This window comes from Bombyx mori, chromosome 15 (genome assembly GCF_030269925.1).
Source record: "Bombyx mori chromosome 15, ASM3026992v2".
Classification (NCBI taxonomy): Eukaryota; Metazoa; Arthropoda; class Insecta; order Lepidoptera; family Bombycidae; genus Bombyx; species Bombyx mori.
Genome location: NC_085121.1, coordinates 13593613 through 13604291, shown reverse-complemented (window position 1 = coordinate 13604291; position 10679 = coordinate 13593613). Strand labels below are relative to the sequence as shown.

At 35.0% G+C, this 10679-nt stretch overlaps 1 protein-coding gene across 1 annotated transcript in view; it reads right to left on the bottom strand.

Annotated features, from left to right (window-relative positions):
* Positions 1 to 10679, bottom strand: part of LOC101742528 (cell surface glycoprotein 1) — an 80886-nt gene that overhangs the window by 68825 nt on the left and 1382 nt on the right. The window lies entirely within an intron of this gene.

Below are 10679 nucleotides of genomic sequence, written 5' to 3'. Positions count from 1 at the left end.
CATAAATTAGAAAATTATCACAATAGATCCTGATAATCTTCGAACATTATCGACCGTGATAATTATAATAATATATAAACAAGCGGTAATAATATACATGCAGATGTTTAAAATGACGTAAATGTAAACATGCATTAAAATAAATTTCATTAAACATGCAAAACATGTTCGTAAATTTTCCATGGAACGTGTCAATGAGGATCGTTATAATGGTTGACATTGGCCGTATAGACGCCCGTTGTAGACGTATTTTTATTTCTTATTACATAAGAAATACATTAGATTAAATTAACGAAATGTTTGTTATGAAAATAATAGACTAAACATGTATTTTGAATTATAATCAGTATAAGATATTTGTTATATAGAAATACACATATTTCTCTCTTGCCGCTCTTGATTGTATCGTAAAATTATAATTGAAGCTACTTTTACGGCTTAATCTCGCGTTTTTATTGTAGATATATTATTTCCGCTATTTAAAATATTTTTTACTTATCGTGATTAAATCGTAAAAGTAATTTGAATTATGTGTACGATTCGCGAAATCTGAAGAAAATACTCTCCGTATATTGTTGATATAAGTACATGTATTTTTGAAGTGAAAACTTCTTTAGAATCGTTGTGATTTCAAACCGGATGCAACGGAAAAAACGACAGGTAAGAGACACAAATACAAAAATGTGTAGGATGAAGCCAGCAGAGAATGAGACAGAAATATACATACTATTTAATACAGCGCCTGTATTAAATAGTATGTATATTTCTGTTTCTGATTCTGATTTCTGTTCTGTGAATTGCACACATTTTGTTTTTTTAATGAGTAAATAAGAATGATTTTAAATCTGACGGTGTAACTAGATATCAAACAAGAAAAGAATGCAAATAGTAACTTGTGACGTCACTACCACTAAAATTCGCGTGGAAGAAATATCTTACTTATTATTTCCGTGTTGTCTTTCTATAGGAAAATTTGGATAACGATTAGTTATACAGAAGAATAGTTCAATATTGCTTAAATCTACATATAGGTAAGTAGGTAAATAGGTAAGGACAAAAGCATTCAATACCATTTTATCTTCTGTTTATGATCTGTTTTTTTTTTCTTTACCAGTTCTTGACTTGTTCATTGTAATAAATAAATAAAAAGAAATTGGTCGGTTTATTTTATTTTTTTCAAAAAACATCTGTTGTCGTGTTCGTTAACAGATTTTTTACTTTTTTATACCTAGACGTTAACGACGAGTTTTGGCAACATAAAAAAAAAACAAATTTTGAATATCAAGTTTGGAAATAATATGTATAAATGTTTTGTAATCTTCAAAAGGTCAATTTATATGTAATATAAAAAAATAGAATAAAAGTGAATCTGATGCTGGAAGTGTCGTCGATTTGGCCGAATCCGAAACGCATTAGGTACTGCTTCACACATTTTAACCAGCAGTAATGCGTTTCGGTTTGAAGGGTGGGGCAGCCGTTGTACTGTTAATAAACTGAGACTTAGAACTCATATTTCAAGGTGGGTGGCGGCATTTACGTTGTAGATGTCTATGAGGTCCGATAACCACTTAACAGAGCCATATCCACCCATCTAAGCAAAAAAGGGCTAATTGCTTTAAGAGCAACCTGCAAAAATTCGCGTAATGTCAAAAAAATCCACAGCTGCACTCAAGGCTCATCGAAGCCACGATAAATGTTTCAAATACAGTTACCGTGGTCAAGAACAATTCGATCGAGATTAAGTCGTCGTGGCCTAAAGGATAAGACGTCCGGTGCATTCGTATCTAGCGATGCACCGGTGTTCGAATCCCGCAGGCGGGTACCAATTTTTCTAATGAAATACGTACTTAACAAATGTTCACGATTGACTTCCACGGTGAAGGAATAACATCGTGTAATAAAAATCAAACCCGCAAAATTATAATTTGCGTAATTACTGGTGGTAGGACCTCCTGTGAGTCCGCACGGCAATAAGCAATAAAAAAAAGAAAGATTAAACTGTAAATATATATTAAGTCGATGACTCGCATATATAGCAAACGATCTTTAATGTTCCGTTCTGAAGCCGGATCGGGTGGTCTATTTTCAATTTCACGTGAAGGTCAATATGAAGTGTCGTGTTGGACGTGATCGTAACGACCGGTGGCGACCCCGAGTGAAGGCAGGCCAGGCCGCATTCATTCGCGTTACTAAGAAACGAGGTTTTCACGTGTCTTATGCATGATTCAAGAATTTTAAGGCTCTTAATCACATTTAAAAAAAAAAATAACCACGCTCGTACCTAAAACTACAGTTTTCGTGGTTGATGACGTATTTATATATATCTTTTTTAAATAATCAATGGTATGTCTCATAAATATTAAAAAAATAAAAAAATTGATATAAATTTCAACGCTTGCCTCATCTTTTGTGAACACTAGATTTAGTTTACAAAGCTCAAGGTTGTCTAGACGAAATCGCCGCTGGGAAAGACCGTTCTCCGCAATTATGATTTCTTTTATTCATTTATGAAAAATCTAATCGTTTCTGAAATATAATTAGTTGTTTTTTGATACTCTAAGTTAGACGTTCCAAAAAATTGTTCAGCTGCTTTATCGTTCATAGAGTCTTATGAAAATAACAGTTAGAAACAACACGTAGTTGTTATTTAGAAGTCCGAAATGAGTCTGGCTGGTTGTGGATGCAATGCGAAAGTAAGCGGCGAACGAACCGGTCGTTACAAGGCCGACGGCAACCGCATTTGTATAGGGATTACGGCATAAGCGCGAGCGATTTTGTCTGTTGTAAACCAAAAAAATAATCAATCAATATTAAGAAATAAAAAAAAAATGAACATCATGCATGACCTAATTATATTTCAGTGAAAATAAGATAAAGAATGTGGCGGTAGTCATCATAAACACAAGATATTTGACAGATGCCTGAATCTCGCTAACGACATTTCAAGACAAGCTTGTATATATGTATACAAGTTCCGAACAACAACATTCGGACTGTCGGTCTTCCAAGCAAGTTTACTCGCTCGGTGTAAGTTCTTTCCTTCGTCTTAATTCTTACACTGGTGACCTTGAACGTCAATTCGAAAATGTCGTAAGCGAGATTCAGGCATCTGTTTTGGAGCGATTATTAAAGATATAGGTATTTGAAAACCACACGTGCTTGAATTTTTCAATAAGTAGGTAGGTAATCATAATAAAAGTAGCGTATAAGTATAGGCCAAACACGAGATATGTTGAATTTATTGACACAACGACCAACCTGCCAAACAACACGCACAGCGCAATACAACTTTTATTGACAGCTTACTTATCATGATCGTTACGTCATTAACACGTGTCGAATCTCGGAGGAACACAAATGCGATTTCTTTTTTTATAGTTCAAAATAAATATTCTTCGATTCCCGCTATCGCTTGTGATTTTCGTTCGAAATTAAAACGCAGAAATGCAGCGACAAAAACGCATACAGCACCACTCCTTCGTAGCTGCTAACCCTGTGCGACTGTGATTGGATTTATATTCAGCTGTTAACGATCTAAAATCGATCAAGAACGACAAAATGAAGGAGGATAATGAGGGTTATGTGAAGTGATAAAAATGAGTTAGCTTAGAAATCTAATCTAGGCCTTTTTAGTCGCCTTTAAAGTAGCAAAAAAGAAGTACTCACGTTTTGCCTTCAGATGATATGTTTCATTAATTCAATTATGTAATTATTTAATAACATTAAAAGGCAGACAAGCTCACAGTCCACATATCAAAATAAAATTATTCTTTATTTTTCGCAATAATGAAATAGCACTTTTTTTAAACATATTATTATCCGCAACACGCTTCGTCAGATTATAGAAGCAGAGTTATCAGCAACATGCTTCGTCAAAAAGTACAATACTTACTTTCAGCTACAAGCGTCGTCATAATAAAATCAAAATCATAATAAAGTCAAAATAAAATGTAAAAGTAAGAATATAATAAGAAAGAGAAGAATAAAAGATAGAAAGAAAAGAATAAGAATAGTACTCGTCCAGACAAATCTATTACGCTTCAATCGATGACGTTTCTAGTAGCCATTGTAGATGATCTATTACACATTAATTTTGCACCAATATTCACTTTTCATATAGGTTGGTTATATTTAGATCAAAATTAAGAAAAACATTACAGAACGACTTCCAAGACTTAATGAAAGCAGGTTAAATTGTATTATTATGTTTTCATTGGGCACTGGGCACTTATTGGAATCTAAAATGTACCTAACTTGTCTCAAGGTTCAATTTCGTAGGCTCAAAAAAGGCGAACAGACAAAAACTTACAGATACTCGTATAAAACACACGATTCTTTTGATAATAAACGATGAAATATAACGATTGATGAGTAAAAACGTATCCGGCTCGAACGTGTTTGCGAGAAAAAAAAAACGTTAAGAACTAATAAAAATTACACAATCGATGCGTGAACAAGTTTTTTTTAAATTATGTTTGTAACCGCTTAAAGTACAAAATTTAAAATAACCTCCATTACATGTTACATAAACTTCCTTAATGCAGAAAGCTTACACTTGCGTCAGTTGTTCACTTAAACAATACCCAAAAAAGGGTTAACAATATCATAGAGTAAATACTAAAGCTAATTTTTTTTTGGTTATAAAAATATATAAAAGTATAGTAGGTATAGCGCGTTGATTTATTTAATGCGACAGAAAGTTTAGGGTTGGTCGTCGACGTCGCCCGAAATACGTCATTACAGATCTACCCGATCCATTAACGGTGCTTTTAGGTACCACAAGCACCGGTCACCGTTCTCGTCGAACCCGTCGCTTGCGACGAAGGGCTCGACGAGCAAATTAACCCACAGAGACAGCCCACTGAGTTTCTCGCCGAATCTCAGTGGGTCGTGTTTCCTATCCGGTGGTAGATTCGGCGAAGCACTGCTCTTGCTAGGGCCAGTGTCAGCAACACTCCGGTTTGAGCCCCGTGAGCTCACCGACATGTTAGGGCGAAGCTGAAATAGCCTCTCAAGGCTATCAGCATAAGTAGTAAAAAAAAAAAAAAAAAGCATTGTTACACACACACACATTTTGTTTTCCTGTCTTCTGTGCTTGTTAGTATATAATGTGATGTAATGAATATTTATGTTTATAAATTCGATGTGTCTATGTTTTCTATAGACTCCAAAACGGCCGATTACGATGAAATTTATACAAAATCTTTAGAGTGGCCTAGTCAATGCAAATATCAGCCAACAAGCAGGCCGGTTGTGACTGGTATTTTTTTAATTAAATTATGCAATTTATATACATAAATACATTTTTACATACATAAATTCGATTGCGTTTGAAGCATTCAGCCTGTCAATGTAATGAGATGTGACTAGTTAGGAAAACTAAAACTGTTTCATTACGCAAGATTTCAGCTTGAGTCAAAGGCTCCATTCATGATTTTCAATAATTATTGATTCTCTAAAGTCATGTAAGAGATAAAGGTCGCAGACGGGAAACTAATCAACAATGGAACTATGAAAGCGATAGTCTGTCCCACCACCTACCATTAGATTGGTCTAATTGTTAAATTTTATTTTAGTAATCCATAATCTACTAAAATGGCTACATGACTTAATTCGTGTTTGCTATATATAGGCCATTTCTGAAAAAAGAGAATTTGAAAATTTTGCCAGGTTGTAGTTGTTTTTATGAGTTTGTATCGATTTAATTCTGGTCGGTCAGACTACAAGATACGGCAAGGTCGCGACACACTAAAATTCTCAAATAATTTTACAAACCTGATTTTAAAGATAACATTCACGTTAATAATGAATTTATAATATCGAGTTTCATTTATATCACCTACCAGCGTATGGAACATATTTAATAGTTTGATTTTTAATTTACAAAAATAAATTTAACAATGAAAAAAGGTTGTAGAGGTGACATTTTACTTTGTGGTTTTTATTTAAGTCTCATATTTAATCTGTGTAACAATAATAATGATCTTCGCTTAAAACCATTAGAATTACTTATGTTTCTCCGAAATTGTAATAACGTCTTTTGAAATTGATATCATATTAGTCGATTGCTTCGCGCGTTTATCGTCTAACAAGTGTTAAATTATGATAAGACACGTTCAATTTAAGAACAAACGTAACTGCTATTATTGAATAACCGTAGAGTATGTATTACGTAGGTACTTTTGAATTTATTTTCATTTTAAATTTTTTTCCTCACTGCATGGCAAAGGAATTGTTATAATCTTGCCATTTTTTTTGAGTATGGTATCCCATTCCAGAAAGCCCTTCATGCGGCCAATGATTGGAGGCGCTGGAGGGACATTGCAAAAAGTAGAATCCTGTTAAAATATGATGGTCACAACTGAGGGTTCAGCAGTGCGGAAACCACGCGAGCAGGAGGTATCCTAACCTCCTACGAGGTATGACGCGGGGTATATTAAACTTGACCATTTGCAGATGCTGGGAGCGTACCGTGGGCACAAGGATAATTATCTTGGCATACACGAACTCTTTTATTTGTAGTTAATTAAAAACAATTTTAAACTAAATTGTGGAATATTTTCCAATTTTAATGAGAAAAAAAAGGGAGATGAACTCAGTATGCGATATAACATGTATCTACCGGTTCGTGACACGAAACTATCTCAACAGATAACAAGTTACTAATCTTAAATACCGGATTCGAGCAGATGTAAATAGATGTTGAGATAAAGATAAAACCAACTCATTCGGCTGGAGAGCTGTGTGTCTTTTCGATAAATCCCACAAAGCCTTTACTTGTAGCATGTACATGGGTTTGAGAAAACTGCTTGGGCTAGATTTGAGCAGCTAAACAAATCATCTATACTTCTATACTAATAATGTAAAGAGCAAAGATTTGTTTGTTTGTATTGAATAGGCTCCGAAACTACTGAACCGATTTGAAAAAATCTTTCACTGCTTGGAAGGGATCCTTACTAAAACTCCAATAATGTAACCCAATGTGTAAAAAATTACCTAAAATATTCTTTACATCGCGTGCCCTGCGAAAACTATTGATGATAGAATAAAATAATGTACCACGACTCTATAGAACAAATTATTATTTAAAACAAGTATTGCGACAACATATATCTGACTATTATGCTGCAATAAGTGTTCTTTTATTAAAAAAAATAAAACAACGTCAAATATCATTGAAATTTTTGTTAAAGACCCGAGCGGAGCCGCAACGCGCCGCTGATTATTTGTATAGTTAATGTTAACTTCTTAGCGATCACGATGTAGGAATGCGATGTTAGCTACAGGGCGTTCATTATGGTTTTTATAAAAATTATATTAATTAGAATGGATTTGAAAATAGTTTTGGAGAGGGAGAGAGCGAGAGAAGAGAGGGATTATTGCTCACCAAAACACAATTAACATTCAAAAACAGTGAACAGATAGATTGTTATTTGAACAATAGGCGGTCTTATCGCTAAAAGCGATATTTTCCAGACAACCGTTTTGCTTAAAGAAATACTGAAACAGATGTTGTACAGTATGTTGCGGTGCACCATGGAAAATAGTTTTAATTGATTTTTCAAATAAAATATTTATAAATTGTATAATGTATGAGTGTATAAGTCCACTGTTTTGTGTTTTTATTTAGCATCGTCGAATATTGTTAGAAAAGGGACATCTTAAAGCACTCGGGAAACGGTAGGGGAGCTCATTCTAGAGTCAGTACGTGACAAAAATGATTTGTGGAAACGCGTCGTAGATGCATTGGTTCCAGGTAAAGCGGATGAAATAGAGGCGCGTGCGAGATACTATCAAGCTATTGCTTCACGACTATAATACGTATACTAAGCAAAGACAATAATTAAAATAAAAAAAAACTGTTGACCCTTTTAACTGGTGGTAGGAGATGAGAGACTCTTGTGAGTCCGCGCGGGTGGGTACCACCACCTCGCCTATTTCTGCCGTGAAGCAGTAATGCGTTTCGGTTTGAAGGGCGGGGCACCTGTTGTAACTATACTATACTATATGAGACCTTAGAACTTATATCTCAAGGTGGGTGCCGCATTATGTTGTAGATATCTATGGGCTCCAGTAACCACTTAACACCGGGTGGGCTTTGAGCTCGTCCACCCATCTAAGTAATAAAAAAAATAACCTGTAAAACACGATTACATTTATTTGTAAATCACAATAATAAAAACGCTAAAACTAGATGTGACAAACTCTGGTTCGAATTAAATCCAGTTTCGGTTTTTTCTTTCAAATTAATTCAAGGTTATTTCGTTTGATTTTTGTTGAAATAAATCAATTTGAACTCTAACATTTTAATGTAGTTTGAATGTTATTAGATATACTAGCGATTCTGACAGACGTTGTCCTGCATACAAAAAATGAATGAAATGAATGAATACACGCATACACAAAAATCATTTAAATCGTTCCTGTCATTTACCTACAGTATAGATAAATAACCTAGATACCGACTGCAGCGCCATCAGCCGGGCTGATTTGTGAATCTAAACCATCCAGGGCGCTACCCAAACGCATACAAAAAAATTCATTCATATCGGTCCTTTTTTTCCCTACCTATGCTGATAGCCTTGAGAGGCTATTTCAGCTTCTCCTTGACGTGTAGGTGAGCTCACGGGGCTCAAACTGGGAGTGTTGCTAACACTAGCAAGAGCAGTGTTTCGCAGCATCTACCACCGGATCGGAAACCCGACCCACTGAGAAGATTCGGCGAGAAACTCAGTGGGCTGTGCGGGCACTTTACACGCCCTACGCAATTTAATAGAGACCTCCATTTTACGTAATTGATGGCCGCTGATACCAATGTCAGGGCTCAACCTCGTCACCCACCGTGAAGTACGTTTACTTTATACAACATTAAGGTACACGGGAGTGTTTGATGTCGCACTAAAAATTGTGTATTTATTTCAACGAGTCATCGTCTAATAGTTAGTCGTATAAAATTAGAAAAAAATAAAAAAAACAGGCTTATTCTTTTTTGACTTACCGCCTGTTCGAAATTTGTCAGTACATTAGGGCGAAATTATTTTTCAGTTAATACAGCGTCTTGAAGCTGGTGAAAATGACTATCATCTATTCACAAGATACATACATACCAAGCTAATAATACTGTTAAACAGTATTGACAGCGCTCGGCAATCGCTCATCAATACTGTTTTTTTTACGAAGTAAGAATTTCTATTGGTCTAGGGACCTCCAGGACAGGTGGACGAGCGCGGGCTCACCCCGGAGGGGTGGGATTTGCTTACAGCTGTTCGAGCGTCTTCGAAGGCCTCGTTGAACTCTTTGCCGAGTTCGATGAGTACGGTTAACAAGGTCCATTAGCTTGGTCCTAGAGCTAGAGCGGCAGGCGTCTAAAAAGAGTGTTAGTGGATCGGAAGGATGCGTAAGGACATGTCCAGAGCGTCAACGGTGAGCGTCAGCTTCTGCGTGAGCCGAAGTAGGGGAGAATTCAGTGCCGGCAACGACGACATAACTTAACCATTTTCTGTTTACATATTTTTAATGGACATGAGTAGTTGTCATTTTAAAAGAATTTCTATTGTCCGCTATACTTTTACTATTTTTATTTCCTACTAGCTGACCCGGCAGACTTCATAGTGCCTCAATCGATAAATAAAAGACCTAAACTTTTGTATAAAATAAACTTAAAACAAACCAAATCCGTCCGACGGGGACTCGTCAAAGGAAAAACAAAATTGTTATTGTAACCAAACTTGTTTATTGAGAATTTAATGGTATATTTTTATCCTATATTTTTTAAAACTATGTTATGTAATAGTATGGTACATTATTATTGGCTTTTCATACAATAAACACTAAATAATAAATAGTGCCCAGAGTTTTCATCTGCGTTATATCTATGTATCTATGTATCTATAAGAATCAAATACATTGCATTTTCCCGTGAAAAAGAGTTGATTGTGTAAATACTGTGTGTATTTACACAATCGGTGTAAGTGTTGATACGTAAAGTAAGGCATCAGCAAAGAAGTTGTTTGGTAACAATATTAAATAATATTTAAATAATTCAACGACTGAAACTTGTTCTGAAAAGTTATGAAAATCTATTAAGTACGGCCACTGTTGATTTAGAACCTTTCTTGAAAAAATTATTATAAAATTTAAAAAACAAGTTAATGAAAATTAACATTAAACATAATTTTATGCAAGATGCGATAAATTATTTTTTTATGAACATGTCGTAAGTGGTGAATTTTTGAACTGTTTCAAAAAACGCTTCGTTATTCGTGAGATTTATTGATTATGACAGTCTCAAATAGATTGGTAACAGGTCCCCTATATATCGCTAGCTCTCACGCGAGTGAGTACGGCGCGCCACGTCGAGTTCGTAACACGAAAGGCATTAAGATTCTTGACATCAGTGTGCTTAGTGCGAGTTTTTTAACGTTGTCGATCGCGTAAAAGTTAACTCAAATTTGTATCGAGTCAAAACAGCTTCTCTTCGTTTGCCGCTAGGGGCGCTGTTCCAACTCCATAAAAATTTGAGTTAACTTTTACGCGATCGAGAACGTTAAAAAACTCACACTAAGCACACAGCAATTTTTTTAGTAATTCCGAAACTAAATTAGTTAAAAGTTTAGATATGAAAAATTTGAGATATTCTACATTGTCATAACAGTGCTAAGAATTTATTATATAAGTCC